Source organism: Hibiscus syriacus, unplaced genomic scaffold, assembly GCF_006381635.1.
Source record: "Hibiscus syriacus cultivar Baekdansim isolate YM2019G1 unplaced genomic scaffold, ASM638163v2 tig00110271_pilon, whole genome shotgun sequence".
NCBI classification, from domain to species: domain Eukaryota; kingdom Viridiplantae; phylum Streptophyta; class Magnoliopsida; order Malvales; family Malvaceae; genus Hibiscus; species Hibiscus syriacus.
Window position 1 is genome coordinate 549043 of NW_024062657.1, and position 21260 is coordinate 570302.

The window sequence follows — 21260 nt, forward strand, 5'->3', positions numbered from 1 at the left end:
TGGTTTGTCTTTGCATCAAATGGACGTTTACAATGCCTTCTTATAAGGGATTTGCATGAAGAGGTTTATGATGATGCAACCAGAATGTAATACCCCAAACCTCGGTCTGTAACTAAAGTGTAAAGATTTAAAAGTTAATTGTTTAATTTTGATAAATTAAAAAGTTCAAGTGTAACAACCCGAATATTTACAAAAATAATATTTAATTGGAATTGGAGGTTAATTGTAAAATTGGTGAAAATTTGGGACTAAATTGAAAGATTTTAAAATTTGGAGCTTGTTAGAGTTAAAAAAATCAGGGACTAAGCCTGAATTTACCCAATAAAATTAGTGAATTTTGGTTATATATGTTATATGCGTGGTGGTTTTCTGATTCAAAACAGAAAACCACCACCCAAATTTCCTTTCCCCTACGTTCGTTTCCGACCCAGATCCAGACGTCGTCCGATTTCCGATTGTCATTTTGAAACCACCATTGTGTTCATCATTGAGCAAGGAACGAACCCTTCAAATTAATTAAAGCGAACGCTGCCAAAGGTCGGGAATTTCCAGTCAAAGTATTGACGTTTTTTTTAGCTCATCGCTGGGAAAATCTCAAATTCACCGCCGATCGTTGCTCTCCGTTTACGACACCTCCTGCACCATCGTGTTCCTTGTGTCGTTGCGAGTCCGCCGGTGTCAACCTTGTTCGCCGTCGACAGAGGCGCGTGAGGAGGTGGAATAGTCAAAGATTCGGCGAGTTGAAATTCGAGCTCTCGCCGTCAAAAATTGGAACCGATCGTTGTAAGTATCTCGAAATCGCTCAAAATAATTTTTAGGAATTTTTCCGGGAATTTTCCGACACCGTAGAACTATTCACGCGCCGCACGCGCCGCCGCAGGGAGAGTGAGCTGCTGGAAAACCGGTTTGACCAGTTTTGAACCGGTTTGATCGGTCTGAACCGGTTTGACCGGTCTGAACCGGGTTGACCCGACCCGACTGTTGACCCGACCCGACTGTTGACCTGACCCGAATGTTGACCCGACCCGACCGTTTACCGTTAACTGTGACCGTTGGCCGTTACCGTTGACTGTGACCGTTGACCGTGACTTTCTTTGACCAAAACTTAAAATGGCTTTTGACCGACCCTTAACGACCATAAATCTTTTCCGAGTATACCTATCCTGATAATTTCAACGTGACGAATCCATTTCGCAGTCCTTTTCGCCAAATTCAAACCCGAAGGTCTCCAAATTGACGGTCAAAGTGGTTGACTTTGACTTTGACCAAGAATTGAATTTTTGAAAAGTCATAATTTATGTTTTTCGACGTCCTGATTCCGATTCCGTAATCTGTTTGGCCAATTCAGACTCTAAATCCTCCAAATTGATAGTCAAACCCAGAAAGTGCTTATATACTTAAGAATTTTAGCTTTGAACAATTAAGTAAGATTTGGGGCTGATAATTATTATTATTTGAAGGTACACGAGACTTTATGATTATCTGATATTTGTTTTGAAATGGTATGATTACCATGTTATGGATTTATGGAATTATAACACGGTGCAATTGAATTTTTTGAATACGAATTTATAAAGTACAGCTCTGATCAAGCTGGAAAATTTTACGGACCTAATGTGACTCTTAGGTAGGCTCTGCGGCAGTTAGGTAGGCTCTTCGCACTAGATTGATCTTCATTGACGATATTCTGATCTATTCTCGTACTGAGGCAGAGCATGACGAGCATTTAAAGATCGTTCTGTGGACTTTAAGAGAGCATCGTCTATATGCCAAACTAAGCAAGTGTGAGTTTTGGCTTCAAGAAGTGTCGTTTCTGGGGCATATTATTTCTGCGCGAGGTGTTCAGGTCGATCCCAGCAAGATAGAGGCTATTATGAATTGGAAACGACCTAAGAACGTATCTGAGATCCGCAGTTTCTTGGGCTTGGCTGGTTATTATCGACGTTTGTTGAGGGCTTTTCATCATGCTTCTCCTTTGACAAGTTGTTAAGGAAGAATGTGTCGTTTGACTGGGGCGAGGCACAATAGGAGAGCTTTGAGAAATTAAAGGCGGTTTGACTCAAGCACCGGGTGTTGATTCAACCACATTCTGGGAAGGATCACGATTTGGAGTTAGCAGCAGTGATTTTTGCCTTGAAGATTTGGAGACACTATCTTTATGGAGAGAAGTGTTACATTTTCACGGATCATAAGAGTTTAAAGTATCTTTTGACCCAGAAGGAGCTTAATTTGAGACAGCGTCACTGGCTAGAGCTTCTAAAGGATTATGATTGCGTGATTGATTATCACCCTGGTAAAGCTAACATTGTAGTGGATGCTTTGAGTCGAAAGGCGGTATCGGAGTTGAGATCTTTAATGGCCAGGATGAATTTATATGACGATGGCACTTTGTTAGCAGAACTGCAAGTTAAGCCGACCTTGGTTGAAGAGATCAAGGCTAAGCAGCCCCTTGATAGCTTCTTGCTTTCCATCTTTGAGCAAGTAGAGCAGGGGACAACTCAGATTACGCAATTGATCAGGATTAAGTTTTATGCTTTAAAGGTAGATATTGTGTGCCTGATGATGCTGAGTTGAGGCAGATTATCCTTACTGAGGCTCATAGTAGTCCATATGCTATGCACCCCGGAGGAGATAAGATACCGGAATTTGAGAGAGAGGTATCATTTGATTGGGATGAAGAAAGACATATCTGATTTTGTGGCTAGGTGTTTGACTTGTCAACAAGTTAAGGCAGAACATCAACATCCATCAGGTTTGTTACAGCCTATCAAGATTCCTGAATGGAAATGGGAGCGTATTACTATGGATTTTGTTACTGGCATGCCTATGACTCCTTCGAAAAAAGATTCAGTTTGGGTGATTGTTGACAGACTTACAAAGGCAGCTCACTTCATTCCTGTGTGAGTAAATTATACTTTGGACAAACTGGCAAGATTGTATATTTCAGATTGCATGGTGTTCCATTGTCTATTATTTCTGATCGAGATCCGAGATTTACTTCGAGATTTTGGAAGGCGTTACATACGACTTTGAGAACAAGATTGGATTATAGTACATCCTTTCATCCACAAACTGATGGTCAATCTGAGAGAGTAATTCAGATTCTGGAGGATATGTTGCGGGGTTGTGTAATCGATTTTCATGGTAGTTAGGAGAACTTTTTGCCTTTGGCTGAATTTGTTTACAATAACAGTTATCAGACCACATTCGTATGGCACCCTATGAAGCACTCTATGGGCGTAAATGTCGCACTCCGATCTGTTGGACTGAGTTGCGTGATAGGAAACGTTGGGACCTGAGTTAGTGCGTGAGATGGAGGACACAGTCAAATTAATCCGTGACCGTCTGAAAGAGGCATTTGATAGGCAGAAATCTTATGCAGATCAAAGGAGGAAGGATATAGTTTGAGGTTGAGATCAGGTCTTTTTAAAAGTTTCACCCTGGAAGAAAGTATTGAGATTTGGACGTAAGGGTAAACTGAGTCCGCGATTTATTGGGCCGTATCGTATTTTAAAGAAAGTTGGACCTGTTGCTTATCAGCTCGAGTTGCCTTCCCATCTTAGTCGTATTCATGATGTTTTTCATGTGTCTATGTTAAGGCGATACCGTCTAGATCCAAGTCACATCATTCAGGTTGAGGAAGTAGAGCTGAGACCTGATTTGTCATATGAAGAGCCCATTCATATCTTAGAAAGAGATGAGAGATTTCTTCGGAATAGGCGCATTCCAATGGTCAAAGTTCAATGGAGTAATCGAGGCCCCTCAGAAGCTACTTGGGAGACATTGGAGTCATGGAGGCTCAGTTTCCTCAACTATTCTCATAAGGTAAATTTTGAGGACGAAATTTCTTGTAGAGGGGGAGAATTGTAACAACCCGAATTTACAAAATAATATTTAATTGGAATTGGAGGTTAATTGTAAAATTGGTGAAAATTGGGGACTAATTGAAAGATTTTAAAATTGGAGCTTGTGTTAGAGTTAAAGAAAATTCAGGGACTAAGCCCTGAATTTACCCAATAAAATCAGGTGAATTTTGGTTATATATGTTATATGCGTGGTGGTTTTCTGATTCAAAACAGAAACCACCACCCCAAATTCCTTTCCCCTACGTTCGTTTCCGACCCAGATCCAGACGTCGTCCGATTCGATCGTCGTTTTGAGACCACCGTTGTGTTCATCATCGACAAGGAAGACCCTTCAATTAATTGAAGCGAAACGCTGCCAAACGTCGGAATTTCTAGTCAAAGTATCGACGTTTTTTTTAGCTCCATCACCGGGAAAATCCAAATTCACCGCGATCGTTGCTCTTTTACGACACCTCCTGCACCATCGTGTTCCTTGTGCCGTTGCGAGTCCGCTGGTGTCAACCTTGTTCGCCCGACAGAGGTATGTGAGGAGGTGGAACAGTCAAAGATTCGGCCGAGTTGAAATTCTAGCTCTCGCCGTTCAAAAATTGGAACCGATCGTTGTAAGTATCTCGAAATCGCTCAAACTAATTTTTAGGAATTTTTCTGGGAATTTTTCCACACCGTAGCACTGTTCACGCACGCCGCACGTGCCATCGTAGGGAGAGTGAGCTGCTGGAAAACCGGTTTTGACCAGTTTTGAACCGGTTTGACCGTCTGAACCGGTTGACCCGACCCGACTATTGACCCGACCCGACTGTTGACCCGACCCGAATGTTGGCCCGACCCAACCGTGACCATTGACCGTTAACTGTGACCGTTGACCGTTGACTGTGACCGTTAACCGTTGACTTTCTTTGACCAAAACTTAAAATGGCTTTGACCGACCCTTAAACGACCATAAATCTTTTCCAAGTATACCTATCTTGATAGTTTTCGACGTCGAATCCATTTCCGCAGTCCGTTTCACTAAATTCGAACCCGAAGGTCTCCAAATTGACGGTCAAATTGGTTGACTTTGACTTTGACCAAGAATTTGAATTTTCGAAAAGTCATACTTTATGTTTTTCGACGTCTGATTCCGATTCCGCAATCCGTTTGGCCAAATTCAGACTCTAAATCCTCCAAATTGATAGTCAACCCCAGAAAGTGCTTATATACTTAAGAATTTTAGCTTTGAACAATTAAGTAAGATTTGGGGCTGATAAATTATTATTATTTGAAGGTACACGGACTCTCCGGATCGTTCAACAGCTCGACCCAGCTCTTCTAGATCAGTTAAACCACGTATGCCAGTATTCAACAAAGACCCGTAAATTTTATGATTTTAGAGATTTATTTATGTACCCATAAGTAATATAGTGTTACTACAAAATAGGTTCGAAAACTATAGCAGAGCGTGGTGAAACCAGCAATCAGTAGATATACTATTTGAAACTATTATCGAGGTGTGTTCCCTATTTATTACTGAACTGATTTATTTGTTTTAATATGTGGTACACTGAATTCTTTGGTTACCGTATTGTTGATGCCCGATTTAATGTGATTTTATGGATTATGATATTATCTGATATTTGTTTTGAAATGGTATATGATTACCATGTTTATGGATTTAATGGAATTTATAACACGGTGCAATTGAATTTTTGAATACGAATTTATAAGTACAGCTCTGATCAAGCTGGAAAATTTTACGGACCTAATGTGACTCTTAGGTAGGCTCTGTGGCCCTGAGATCATTCTCGGGTAGGCCCTGCGGCCCTAAGATGTGTTCTTAGGTAGGCCCACACGCCCGAAATCTATCTTGGTAGGCTCTCAGGCCCTAAGATGTTCCCTTAAGTAACGCTTTGTAAAGAGATTTACTGCATAATTTTATGGGACTTAATGGACTATGATTTGTTTAGTGTACCTATTGTAATTTTATGGTAATGTTGGGACACACTGAGCCTAGCTCACTTTTCGAAAATGTTTTCCCCCTTTCAGATACTGTTGGTTAGATACCCTGGATTGAGCACTTGGAGGATCAACATATCTCTTGAAGTATATCTGATTGTAATGTTTTTACTTTGCAAGTTGACTTTATTTTGTTAACATGGACCTTATTTTAAAGTATGGGATTTTAATATGATGACATTTTTGCTATTACTATTCGGTTTATCGTGATTTGATTTTTAAGATATGTTTTAAATTAATTTATTACTTATTGGTATTATATTACAAGTTAGGTTTTGATAGTATGATTTATTATAATTTCATGTCATTTATAATGTGATTTTACATTGATTGAATACGGTTTCGGAAAAATATCTTAAAGAATCATAATGTGATCCACTAGACTTAGTCGAAACGATAGGCCGGGTCTAGGGGTTACATCAAGGATTAATTTTGGAATTTTTATTTAGGACTTATTATCAAATAGTGAATAATGGAGGGGTATTATAGTCTTTTAACAAGAAAAGAATTTAAAATTCATTTCCTAAAGATATTTACATGGGGGAAAGGAAATTTCTGGATACTCTTCTTCTTGTCTTCTCTTTTTTTCTCTTCATGTGAAGCTCCATTGTTAAGGTGAGTTAATTTTCAAGTTAGGTTTTCTTTCGTTTTTTAGTTGGTTTTTAATCCTTGGGTGGTATAGAAACTTAAGGAAGCTTAAAGATGATTAGAAGATAAAGTATTGAGGAATTATTGGTGAATTAGTAAAGTGGGTTTTTAAGTGAGAATGGAATTCGATTAGTAACTTGATTTTAAAGGCATATTTGACTTGTCAAATGCCTAATTAAGATAATTGAAGTCTTAGAATTGATTGAGAACACGTTTGAAAATTTGATATGATTTTTAATCTCAAGAGTTATATGAATAAATTTGGATCTTATAAGGAGATTATTGGATATAAGTTAGTTGGGGTAAGTGATAAGGAGTTTAAAAGAATATATAGAGTTAATGGTAAGAGATTTAAGTTAGTTTTGGGTAAATTTCAAAATGAAATAAGTGATTTCTGGGTAAGGGTCGGTACTGGAAGAACAGTATCGATACTATAAGGGTAAATTGAAGGAAATAGTATTAACTGGATGAACAATATCGATACTAGTGAAGAAGTATCGATACTGATGTGAAGGTATCGATACCAAGGATAAGGTATCGATACTGTAAGTAAAGTGAAATTCCAGAATGTTGAAATGGTATCGATACTAAAGTAGGTATCGGTACCATATAAGAGAAATATCAGTACTACAGAAAGAGTGCCAATATTATTCAGTCTAAAATGTTAAATTTGGTGTTTCATTTCACTTAAGTAAAGGTTAATTGGTTAGATATTAATTGAGCTCCGATATTCATATTGATAATGTTAATGTGTAGATTTGATTGAAAGCAAGTGCCGAACTAATTAACGGATAAGGATAAGGTGAAAGTGAAAAGGAGTTGCATAGGGCTTAAGTGAGGTAAAGGTGAGTGCTATTTATTTATTCTATATATGATTGGAGGATGGCTTGTGAGAAGCCAACCTCATATGCTTTTAAACAAGTGGTATTATTTATTATTTTAATTAAATCATATTTTAAAAGAAATTTTAAATTTCATTCCTATGAGTATATATATATATCCCATGTGAAATACTATAAAAATATGAATATTGTGAACATGTTTTTTTATGGAAGAAATGATAATTTGAATAATGGTATATGAAATGTTATGAGCATATGATCTATGTGAATAAATGATAAGTTGAGAAAGATCAGGTGAAATGAAATGAGTATATGTGAAAAGATTTTGCACTAATATATGATTGTGAATATATGATATGGATAAATGCTATGTGAAATGAAATAATATGAGAATAAGCTCTATGTGAATATGTGATAAGAAACCTTAGCTTATGTGGAATTATTCTACGTGAATGTGATATATGTTAATAAAAGACATTTTGAATTACGATATGTTAGATAATTATATGGAATAAGCCCAAAGTATTTGATGAGAATTAGGGATATAGTTGGCATGCCAAGAGTCGAGGGTTCTATGTGGTCATTCGAGACAAATCTAAGTGGTCCTTCTGGATAAATCTATATGGTCATTCGAGACAAATATGTGGCACTTCGGTGCAAATTATGTGAGCAGCGGTGACTGCATTAGTGCACAACCTCAATGTACTCACATACCTTAAGTTCTCAGCAATCTACGTTGGGCTAATAAATCAAATTAATATAATTTGAACAATGAGTAACAATATAAAATGTTCATGAAATGTCTATTGGATTTGATATGAAATTTTTTTAAGGAAATGTAAAATCAAGTATCAAATAGTTATAAAGTAATTAATGTTCAGTAAAATATATTATAAGTTATGAAAAATAGTGCTTTTACACTTAATTTTATTTTGAAAAAGTTACATAAATATTTTAGTGCTTTATTATACTCATTATGCCCCACTAAATCATAGACTTAGCGTGTGATTGTTTTCACACATAGGTCCAAAGAGATTCAAGGTGTAAGTCGAGTAAGCAAGGAAAGGGCAGCATACTGGTGAAGATTATTAGATCAGAGAGTTTTGAATTGTATGTTTTTTGTTATGGTAAACTTGGTTAGCATGTACTATAAATGTTTAACTTGTAGATGTTCTTATATGTTTTGTAAATGTGTTTTCATTTTTTCTAATAAAAGTCAAAATTTAGTCAAAATTTTCAAAGATTCAAAGAGTTGAAAAGTCAATGTGACACCTCAGAGTCGTATCCGTGTCGAGTACGAGTCGGGGGTGTTACACAGAAGGTTTTTGCAGCCAGGGGGAGTCTAAGGTGTGTAAGATGCAAAAATCTCTCTATGGTTTGAAGCAAGCTTCACAGCAGTGGAACATGAAGTTAACTGAAGCTTTGCAAAGAGAATGATACCAACAAAATAACTATGAATATTCTTTGTTCACCGAACTGAAGGGTGAAATATTATCATTTTACTTGCATATGTTGATGATTTGCTAATTACTGGCAGCGATGAAAACTTGATTGGAGAATTAATGGATATCTTTTATAGAAGTTTTAGAATGAAAGATATATGAGAAATAAAATATTTTTTGGGTTTTGAAGTTCTTAGATTAAAGGAGAGGATTGTCTTAAATCAAAAAAAATATGCATTGAATTAATAGCAGACATTGGTTTGAGTACTGCTAAACCTGCTCCAACTCCACTAGAACAAAACAAAAAGTTAACTACAATGGAGTATGATAAAAGCTAAGAAACAATTGAAAGTGGTGATCATGTGCTGCAAGATAAGGCAGTATTTCAAAGTTTGGTGGGAAGATTAATTTATCTCACTCACACTAAGCCATACATAACCTTTACAGTGCATTTTTTTGAGTCAATTATGCATCAACCCAAAGGCTAGAAGTTGCTATGAAGGTGTGTGATATGTAAAAAAATCCATGACAAGGAATCTTGCTTGATGCATTAAATAAAAGCCAAATCATTGCATATTGTGACTCGGATTGGGGGCATTCCCATAACCAGAAGATTAGTAACTGGATTTTGTATAAAGCTTGGAAATTCTCTTCTTTCCTAAAAGTCAAAGAAGCAAAGTACTGTAGCAAGGTCTTCAGCCGAAGATGAGTATATAGAAGTATGGTTGTAACAGCGACAGAAGTGACATGGCTGCAAGGTTTACTAAATGAGCTTGGAGAAAAGGAAATATGAGCAACAAGACTCAAATTTGATAGCAAAGCAGCATTTCAAATAGATGCAAACCCGATTTTTCATGAGAGAACAAAGCATATAGAAATTAACTATCACTATGTTCTTGAAAAGATTTAAGATTACAGCATACAAACAAAACATGTTCGTTCAAATGAGAAGCTGGAAGATTTGATGACTAAAGCCCTGGGAGTATATCAACATGAATATTTGGTTTCCAAGTTGGTGGTGAAAGATGTCTTCCAACCACCAACTTGAGGGGGGTGTTGAACATTTCCTAGACAGTTAGATAGTTTTGAAATTGAATACTAGTTTGTTAGTTAGTTACACGGAATATTTAGTTTTGTATATATATATACCAGTTGTAAACTTTACTTAATATACAAAAGAAATTATTCTACTCATATTCTCCTGAGTTTTAACAATATATATATACATTTTAGGGTAAATTACATAAATAGCCCTCGACTATAGGGTGATACTTTGTCGAATCCATCGCCTATTAAAAGTTACAAAATAGTCGGGTTACCATTTTATAACATACAAAAGGTCACCAGGTTAACATATAGCTCAGACGATTTTAACAGAAAATGACGAGTTTGGAACATATAAATAGTCAGATGGCCATTTTGTAACTTTTAATAGTCGGGGGACTCAACAAAGCAACATCCTATAGTCAATGAACCATTTTGTAACTTTTAATAGTCGAGAAACTCAACAAAGCATCACTTTATAGTCGGGGACCATTTATACCCTAAATTTTATAACAATAATAGGACACAATTATAATGACAGTTCTATGTGGCAGTTCATTTATTCAAAAAGTGGCAGCACATTATTGGCACATTGAAATTAAAACACCATCAATTATCGTGTTTGCATAAAATTAATTACAAATTAAAACATGATTGCAGAGCAATGAGAAAATAATTGGTTGAAAATAATTTTAAAATATATTTTATTATGAAATTGTTAAATATATTGTAAATAATTTAGTGTTTAAACAAACGATATTCATAGTTATAAAAAACGATATTTATAGTTATAAAATATTTTTCCTCTCTCTTAAAAGTAAAATATTGATGATTGCCTTATTGAATTATTGGGCATGGTAAATTTATCCAAAATAATATTTTTTTTATCAATTGCTCCATGCAATGTAATCGCCATTTTTTTTTATTTTACAACTGGGACTCAAGCCCAAACCAAATCAACCTCAAAATAAAACTCATGCCCTTTACAAAATAAAACCCAAACCAAAATCCAACTAAGACCCAAACCAAACCAAACTCAAACCCGACCCAAAACCCAGCCTAATTACTCGACCCCGAGGCCCAAAACTAGACCCAACCCGAGTCTAACCCTAACCCTAAGAGAGCCGCCCAATCCCCCAACCAGTGGCCACCATTCTCTGCCCCAATACCAACAGAATGGCCCACGCACGCCAGCTGCCCAAACACTCCACTCAACCCCTGCATTAGAAACAACCAACAAGCAAACAAGATAGCTACCATTGTATTTTCTTTGTAAATGGGTATAAAACTAATGCATTAAAGACTATTTAGGGGGTTGGTTGTAACTCTGTTGTAACACTGATTTTCCGAAACAATAAACAACATTTCAAGGTTATTTTTTCTTCTTTTCAAATAGTTTTTTTCTACCTTTATTGTTCTTAGTTTTTTTTAGTCTTCGAAAGCCAACATTTTAGTTTCGTTTTCTTAAAAAAAAGTAATATAGTGGGTCGAAACTCACCATAGATTTTGAATAACAAATAAAAATGGAGGTTTTTTTAGTCGAATCAAACAAACAAAGCATGTTTGTAGTAAAAAACACTAAAAAATAAAAAAATAACATATCTAGGTTTACCTGAGTCGGAGAGGTGTCGCCGGAGTCCGGGGAAACTGAGGAGTTTGGGTTGGTTTGAGGTGTTTTTGGTGGTTATAAGCCCTAATAAAGGTCATAGGTTAGTAGATCTAGGTTAGTTGTAATTTTTCGGTTATTTTGAGTATTCTGACCACCGCGTGTGGCGATCAAAAAGTGTCCAGAGAAAGGTTCGGGGCGGCTGGCAGTAGGCCAACAGAGGGAGAATGGAGAGCATTTGATATTTTTTTTTTGTTTTTTAAATAAATTAAAAAAAGTTGGTATTTATAGAAGTAATTTAGGGTAAAATCACGCTTAGGTCCCCCTAGGTTTAGCGTGTTTTTGCAATTTGGTCACCTGTAGGGACCAAAACTACTATTTTCCCTTTTCCTTACGTGATTTGTAATTTTTGGGTTATTCATGTTTTAGTCCCTCTAACTTTAGCATGTTTTTGTATTATGGTCAACTTTAGGGTTTAAAATTGCTATTTTTCTTTTTCATGCATGCTTTTATTTTTGGGTTATTCTCTGTTTGGTCCCTTTAAGTTAGGCGTGTTTTTACACTTTATTCATGTGTAGTGACTTTTTAATTTTGTTTTAATTCATGTGGACTGATTTTGTATTTTTTCCATTTTAGTTTAATAGGTTATTTTAGGCTTAAATAAAATAGATAATTATCTTTTAGTCCCTGTAACTTTCACGTGTTTTTGCATTTTATTTCCTAAACTATTTTTTTATTTTTTTTAGATTTAACCATTAAATTTCATTTTGTTTTAATTTAGCCCTTATTATATGTCTAATTTATTTTTGTTATCTTGGTAATTTGATATTCATGCAATTTGGTCCTTGTATTTATGCTTATTTTACTTTTTATGTTGTGTTTTATGTTTTTTTATTATTTTAATTTGGTTTATTAAATGATTTAATATTTCATAGTTTTAGTCTTTACATTTCGTTCTTAGATTAGGTTAATAAATCAGATCGGACTTAAAAATTAGGATGACACCCTAGTTATTAATTAGGGAGCAATTCGAGTCGAGTTTTCACATAAGATGCCCGATTACTCGAATCGATTGCTCGACATTTTAAAATTTGTAAATCATTGATATTTTCTATAAACAAAAGGACACTTTAGGTTTAATTCCTTTTTTAAATAGGTTAATTTAGACAATACTTAGCATTTTGGTTTATTAATTAGTCTGCAAACTTTAGGAATTATTGATTTAGGTCCTTGAACTTCTAGTCTCTTAGAACTCGATATTTTAGAACTTTGACCCTTTAGTCCCTGAACATCGATTAACCTTTAAGATCGACATAATCAAATAGGTCAAATAGAGCCTCCACTTTTAGTTAGATTTCAATATAGTCCTTTTAATTTAGAGAATAATTCGAGTCAGCCCTCGCTTAAATGCTCAAGGGACCATCCCGATTATTCGATTCAATAATTGATTAAAAATCAAATAGGGTTAATATTAGAACCTACATTTTAGGCTTGAGCTTTAGGTTCCTTAATTTCATAATTTGATACTTTAAGGTAGAAAAAGTCTTAATTTACCCTTATCTTAATTAGGATGAATAAAAAATTGTTTGATTGCATTTTATTTTTAAACCTAAGGTAATGTTCACTTATTAGGGAATTAATGGTATATCTCCCGCAAGTATGCTCAAGGGGTGACTACTGGTGATTCCCAAAATAGGTTGACATCTTTTTCAAGATCGCATCTTGATTTCTAAAATTAAGACAATGTCCGGTTATTAGGCACAATAGTTCATCTCCCGCACTTATGTTAGGGGGCGAATGCTATCGACCTTAATAAACAAATATCATTTTCAACTTTGCATCTATAATGATTTTTTAAATTAAACAAAGTTCAAACTCAAAATTTCCAATTCTAAATATAGAGTAATCAACAAGGTACCAATTTTTGGGCACTTGTGGGGGTGCTAATCCTTCCCCATGCATAACCGACTCCCGAACCTGATTTTTGGATTTTCGCATACCTTAAAACTTGGTATTTAGATAAAATAAAATGTTTTATTAAATCACCTAGCTTTTATGGTGTCCCAATCGCACCTCAAATAATTGGTGGACTCCTCACATTTCAAAATTCTTTTCAAAGAAAAAAATCCTAAGTCGGTATTGGTCTTTCCCCGCCCGAGCGAAAAGCGGTGTCGACACTCCCAATTAGGGGTGATTAAAACTCAGTTCGACTCGAAAAATTGATTGTTTTTTCAATTTTGAGTTATTAGAGTCAACTCAAATTATCAATTTGGTTTTTGAGTCTGAGTTGAGTTGAAATTTAAAATTTTCGAGTTACTCGAAAAACCAAAAATTTGACTGAGTATTTTGACATTTTTATGGTTTAGTCCCTGATTTCCTAATTCCTTTAATTCCTCATTCATTTTAAGTCTATCTTTTACCAAATTTAACCATATGCTCCCAGACCATCGTATAATATCTATGTACTTTCAATTCATCTTTTTATAACAAATTTTCTATTTTCAATTGGGTCCCTCAACTTTTCACGATTTTCTTATTTCTTCCATTCATCCTTAATTTTTAGTCGTTTTTTACCAAAATTGAACCACATACTCCTATACCACTATAGAATATAAATGTAAATTCAATTTTTTTTTACTAAAATGTATTCTCTCTCTTTATATAATCTTTTAATTTTCATTTTACTCAATTTGGTCTTTTGACTGCAATTGTTTGTAAATTCTTTCTTCCACTCCTTTATACTCTCATAAATACTTTACCCTCAAAATACCTTCTTTAAAATATAATATTGTAAATATATTTTATAATTTTATATTGTATTTGATATATTAAATAACATTAATATATATATATATATATATATATATATATACACTATGATTAAAGAAAGTTGATAAAATTAGAATCAATATTCATCATAATATTATAAATAATTATAATAAATTTTGTATAGAAATTCGAATAACTCGACTTGAATTTCTTAAACTCAACTCGATTTGAAAAAATTTTAAGTTAAGTTCGAGTCATAAAATATGACTAGTCAACCCGAATAACTCGAAATTTTTAACTCGATTAGACTTGACTCGATCGAATGCTCATCCCTATTCCTAATAATCATATATCAATAAGGTAAATACTAATTTTATTATCGTAGATAATGCTATTAATTCCATAATTAATCTATTGTTTTCATCCTATATGATAAAGAGTCTCATTAAAATTTCTGTTTTGACTTATTCGTCGGTTCTCCATGGCCCATGCACTTGCAGGTGGAGAATCGACGAATACTTCTGACGATATGTGAGGCCTACTTGCACAAAATTTGGTGACCGAATCTTGGTAGCTGACTGATCGACGCACAATGGTCCTCTTGTGTGTTGGCGAAGTCGAAAAAACCTCCAAACCTTTCCCTCTGAAGAACAATAAACCCATGTTTGGAACACCCAAAACAGTCCAGAAATTTTCCATTTTCCAAATCCTAAAATTATTTTAAGATATTTGATCCCATGTAGAATTTTGATATAGTATACTTTCTCATAATTTATTCATCAACATTATAATTGTATGTACAAATATGAACATCTTATAATATATAAATCAATATTATACACTAATTACATAATATCATACATTAAATACAATATATAAGAGTCATAATATTTAGTCTATAAATCTGTAAATGATGTTGTTTGTACTGGCATTTGTAAAACTACAAGAACCTATTAGGAAAAAGGAAAGATCTAATTTAGTGTAGCTCTTCAATATATTAAAAATTTGTTTTTTTTTTGTTTTGTGAATACCATATTCATTTCTTTAACACCAGTCTGAAAACCATGTGAACAGTAAAAGGTGGAACCAACTTATCTGATGAACGGGCCGTTCTTTCATATTCTCTTCTGCAACACCAGTTCATATAGCTGCAGCTGCACATGATAAAGTTCAGCATCATTTCAACGAGACAGAGATTTTTCATATAGCTTTGGCAGAGATGATTGTTGACGTTGTTAAGCATGCCTGTATGATGGAAACCATGTTCATTTCAATGTGAACTGACTTTGTCTTTTCACTTTGACATTAGGGAAACAACAATACGGCTATATACTTCAGCATGATGGATACAACAATAACATGATCAATGGAGGGTGGAACTGGCGTAACTTTGTCCGCTGGAAGAATCTGCTCCAGGGATGGACCGATAGGGTGTTGGAGGATGCAGTTGCACCCCTAAAAGTTTTAAATTCCCTTATATATTTAGTATTTTCTTTGTATCTTGTATAAATTACCTAATTTCGCACCTTTAAATTTTTAATAATTTTTTAAGTTCAAACCCCTAACATAAATTCCTGCATCCTTCTAAAATATGCACATGAGCATATGGACACATAGGATTACCAAGATAAGCAACAACATCTCCCACTTTCTTGCCGATTAGTGCAGGTAAGTAAAGAAAGTGAGCAAGTGACATCTGCAACAACCATCATTGTTAAAGATGCATATTAACACGATACACCTCCCAAAAATAATTTAGGGGTGAAACAACCATATTCAGTTGAGCATGTCGTACATCCAAAGTTAAAAAAACACACAAACATGGTGTGAAAGGCATGGTAGCAACCTTATACACTCCTTTCTGGAAATAAATCGCTTTGTTTCTAATATGTACCTCACCTTTCGTATCCTCTTACCTTCTTGTAAACTCTTTCAAAATCTCGAGTAAAACGCGGATCACGATCTGATATAATCGAAAGCGAAACACCATGCAGACGCACAATCTCAACAATAAACAATTCGACTAAATACGACAACGAATAAGACGTACACACAACAAGGAAATACACACACTTGAAAAAAAACGATCAACAATGATCAAAACTTAATCTTTCTTTGACGGGTCAAAGACAAACCCAAAACAAAATCAATAATGATCCTTTCACACTTTCATTCCAGAAGGCTGATAGGCTGTAATAAATCGGAAGAATACTGATGTTTGATTTTCACTCGAAACGAAATCAACAACTTGGTGTTTCAACTCTGGCCACCAATAAACCTCATGAAGATCGCAATACATCTTTATAGCACCCAGATGCAGAGCAAAAGGACCACTATGCGTCTCGGTCTAGATATCGCGCCTCAACACAGAATCACCAGGCATACACAATCTTCTTCAAAAATAAAGAACACCATTTGTATCAAAAACAAAATCACCTCCTCGATTATTTCAAGCAAGTTGAATCTTTGCCCATTAGAACCTATCAATGATCTTATTATCAATGTGAGAATGTTGTTATTATCAATGATCAGTTTATACACAAGGGTAGAAAATGAAACCCTCTGATTATGTTACGAAAATGAAAATTTTAGCATTCAAGTCAAATTGATATGAATTTTGATCCATGCATGATGTAGATGCTAACGTGTTGGGAACTAAAGCAGTGTGAAGAAGGTGTGATCCGGTGCTTGACAATTTTCTAATATCCAAAATGAAACTGTTATACACTTGGTCAACAATTTGTTAAAGTTTGTCACACAAAAGCTATAAATAGCAAAGAAAAAGATGAAGCCATGGATGGAGTAATACTCCACTCGTTCTAAGCTTTTAATTTGTCAAATCCGCCCAGCAAATTTGACCTTTGGCTGTCATATTGAAGTGTTGGGCCCATAGGACTTAACCAGTTGTGTCAATAAGGATAATAATTGAATTACTATTTAAGATTTTTTTAACTTGCACGTTTACTATTTGATGGTAAAAAATTATTATTATTTGTTAATGTCTTAAATTTAAGTATAAGGAATAATAAAGGTGTGAATTTTTAATGTCAGTTAATTAAAAGTTATATTTAAACAAATATTATCTTATATTTCTCAGATTAATAAAAAAATTAACTTTTGAAAAAAATACTATCAACTTTCCGTATTAAATGTAATTTTTAAACTAAAATAATAATTTGATTTTTTAATAAATAGAAAATAATATTAATTATTAAGATGTTGACACAGTAATCCAGTGTGGATGATAATATGATAGTTAGATTTAATTAATTTGTAATAAAGGTTTGAAGATTGTTTTCTAAAAAAATTATTTAAATTTATACTATAAAATTATTAAAATATTCAAAAGATGAATATAGAGATACCAATAATAAAAAATAAAATTTTAAATTTTAAAATAAAAAAGGTATATAAATGATAAATTATTTAAAAAATATTTAAAAGAACTAATTTTTTTTTTCATTGAGAAAATATTTGATTGTCCGTCGTCAATCTTAGTCTACTATTATTTATTGAACATATTTCAGTTAAATATATAATAATTATTTTTACATTTTTAATTTATGGATATTCCTTGAACATAAGATCAGAAGACTATATAAATACGAATTTGAAAATTTAAATCCAAGGTATTATACTTCATATACTAACTTATTAAATGATGTACTAAGACTTATATATATATATATTTAGGATTGAAAAATAAAATTACAATTAATTTAACCATAAAAAATCAAGGCTTAAAGGTAAAAATAATTGCTTAAATTATACTAAAGTTAACTTTATGTGTCTAAATAATTTTTCATTAAATATAGATATCTAATTTTTTTAACATTATACTTGTAGATGCATGGACTGTTAACACCATTAAATTTGACCGTTAAGTAACACATGTCAAACATATAAAATTTTAAAATTTTTTAAATAAATTTTTAAAATTTTTATAAGTCTTACATGTATCACTTAACGGACGAATTTAACAACAAATATCTAAAAAATTTAATAAAAAATTCTTTAGATGTCTAACTTAATTTTAAGTGTAATTTAAACACTTATTTTTATATTAATCAAAGATCAAAATAATCTTGTTTTAAGGTAAAAAATCAAGACCCGTTAAAACCTTGATAAAAACTTACCCAATTTATCGTGTTCCTTGTTAATACTTGAAACATTGTTTCAGAACACAACTGCAATGTCCTTTAATGTTGTGTTCTTGCAAACTCTCATGGATTTTCACTAAACAAATTCAACAACCCGTGCTTAATCAAAAACCACTTGCATGCTTCCATTTTTAGTCCACACGAAGATGGAGATATTATTTACTCCACCAACCACCGAGCCAACCATAAGGCTCTTTTTTCCATAGGTTCCACTACCGCTGTTTACCTTATTTATAATCTTATTTATTTGCTTAGTGCAGCTCAGAGGTTACTTTTAGCAATGGCGTTTTCAGATGGAACAGCAGGTGAAAGGGCGCAATACAATGGCCGGATTACCCTTCTTGCTGTTCTCTCATGTGTTGTGGCCGCCTCGGGTGGACTCATCTTCGGCTACGATCTTGGAGTTTCAGGTCAGTCCGATTTATCCATCCATGTGTTAGGGCTATGGGTTTTAAGTTTCAGATGCTCCCATGTCTAAATTTCCGCCATTAACACTGTTTATCTAACTCTGGTTTTGAAGGGGGAGTGACCTCTATGGACCCTTTTCTCAAAAAATTCTTCCCAAATGTGTATCGAAGGATGAAAGAAGATACCAAGATTAGCAATTACTGCAAATTTGATAGCCAACTGTTGACCTTGTTTACATCTTCACTATACCTATCTGGCCTTATTTCTTCTTTCTTTGCATCAACTATGACTCGGACCTTTGGACGAAAGGCATCGATGCTTGTTGCAGGGGTTGCTGTCCTTTTTGGTTCAGCCCTTGGTGGAGCTGCTTCTAATCTCTATATGCTTGTATTTGGTCGTATTTTTCTTGGTATTGGACTTGGATTTGGAAACCAGGTACTTATAATATACATTGTTTTGTTACTTCTTCATATGGTGCAAGTTTGATGGTAAATTTACTTGCTGAAATTCAAAGAAAACACGGGGTAGAAATGAGTTGAATATGTAGCAACTGCAGATAAGAATTGTCTTTCATTGATTTGGTGAAAATAGAATGCTACAATAAATCTTGTCATCAATGGTCTATGCTACTCGAACTTTTCCTTTTTTTCATAAGGAGTATTCATCAAACACCTATGCCTGAAACATATTTAAGCCCTTGTATAAATATCTTTTGAATACATGAGAAAAAACATAGAAAAAAGTGTACATGCTCAATTAGAGGCAAGTGTACCGGTTACCAAACCCGTAGGATGTCCTCCTTGCTATATGTAGCCGAATAAACGAGTGGAAGACTGATTCATTGTTAGACCAATCTGACCATAAAAGTTCCACAGACACGGGTTTTAAGCATACCATATGATCAACTTCTGTCAGTTCAAAAGTGTGACAAAATATAGTGCTATAACATGTTCAGTGATAAGAGTTATATGCATAGCTATAAATATATCTACTGGTTATTTATGCTCCGATTTACTTGCTTTGCAGTCAATCCCTGTCTATATCTCTGAAATGGCGCTACCTAAACACAGAGGAGCAATGAATTTTATATTTGATGCTGGAGTTGGCATTGGAGTACTCATAGCTAATGTCATCAACTTTTTCACGGAAAAGATTGACGGCGGTTGGGGTTGGCGTATCTCCCTATCCATGGTTGCAGTTCCAGCCACAATCCTGACCTTAGGTGCAATTATTCTCCCAGACACACCAAACAGTTTGATTGAAAATAACAATAACCAGGAAAAGGCCAAACGTGTGCTTCAGCAAATAAGAGGCACAAAAGATGTCCAAAAAGAACTGGACGATCTCATCAAAGCAAGTTTAATCTCAAAAGCAGTCAAATACCCATTCAAAAAAATCATGCAAAGGAAGTATAGGCCTCAACTGGTAATGGCAGCAGCGATACCATTTTTCGCACAAATGACGGGGATTAATGTCATTACATTCTATGCTCCAGTACTATTCAGGACAATCGGTCAACATGAAAGTGCTTCACTCTTGTCTGCAGTTGTGATTCGTTGCTTCAATGTTAGTTGTACATTCATATCTATGTTCGTAGTCGATAAGCATGGCCGAAGAGTACTGTTTATGCTCGGGGGAATTCAAATGCTTGCGACACAACTAACAATCGGAGGGTTTATGACAGCTTTATTGGGTGATCATGGTGCATTAAGCAAGGCGAGTGCTTATGTGGTTTTAGTTTTGGTATGTATATACATATCCGGGTTCGGATTGTCCTGGGGTCCTTTGGGATGGTTAATCCCTAGTGAGATCTATCCACTGGAGATCCGTTCCGCGGGCCAAAGTATTACGGTAGCAGTCAGTTTTCTCTTTTGTTTCCTTGTTGGCCAAACTTTTCTCGCTATGCTTTGCCACATGAAAGCAGGGATTTTCTTCTTTTTCGGCGGATGGGTGGCTCTGATGACTACATTTGTATACTTCTTGTTGCCAGAGACTAAAATGTACCGATCGAGAAAATGGAACAACTGTGGAAAGAACACTGGTTTTGGAGAAGATTTGTGGGAGACTACGAGCTAGACAAATGATAGTTAAGGTTTCATTTGGAACATGTTTTAGTTTTTGTTTTGCGAAAAAGGGTTATACAATTAGTCTCTGATTATTTATGATTAGCCAGACACTGCTGCATAGTGAGAGTGGATCAAATGATTGGATGTGGTTCTCCGTATCTGTTGAACATGTATAAACATAAAACCATTAAAGCACACAGTTTTAGCTTGATATGTTATGGAGTTGATTCTATGTTGTAACTTTGAATTTGAAGCCCTTCAAATTGAGACATTAAGGAATACAAATAAGATTATTTTATTGATGTTTTAATACACAATAAAAGTATTAAAACAAGAAGATTAGGTTACATGATAAAAATAAAAATTAGTATTTTTTAATAGTACATGGTGATTATAAGATAATATTTATTCAAAATA

At 34.4% G+C, this 21260-nt stretch overlaps 2 pseudogenes; one reads left to right on the plus strand and one right to left on the minus strand.

The window, feature by feature from the left end:
• Positions 1–16508, minus strand: part of LOC120115745 — a 35572-nt pseudogene extending 19064 nt beyond the window's left edge.
• A 2093-nt stretch (positions 16509–18601) lies between these two features.
• LOC120115768 lies at positions 18602–21003 on the plus strand (annotated as a pseudogene).
• Positions 21004–21260: the final 257 nt, after the last annotated feature.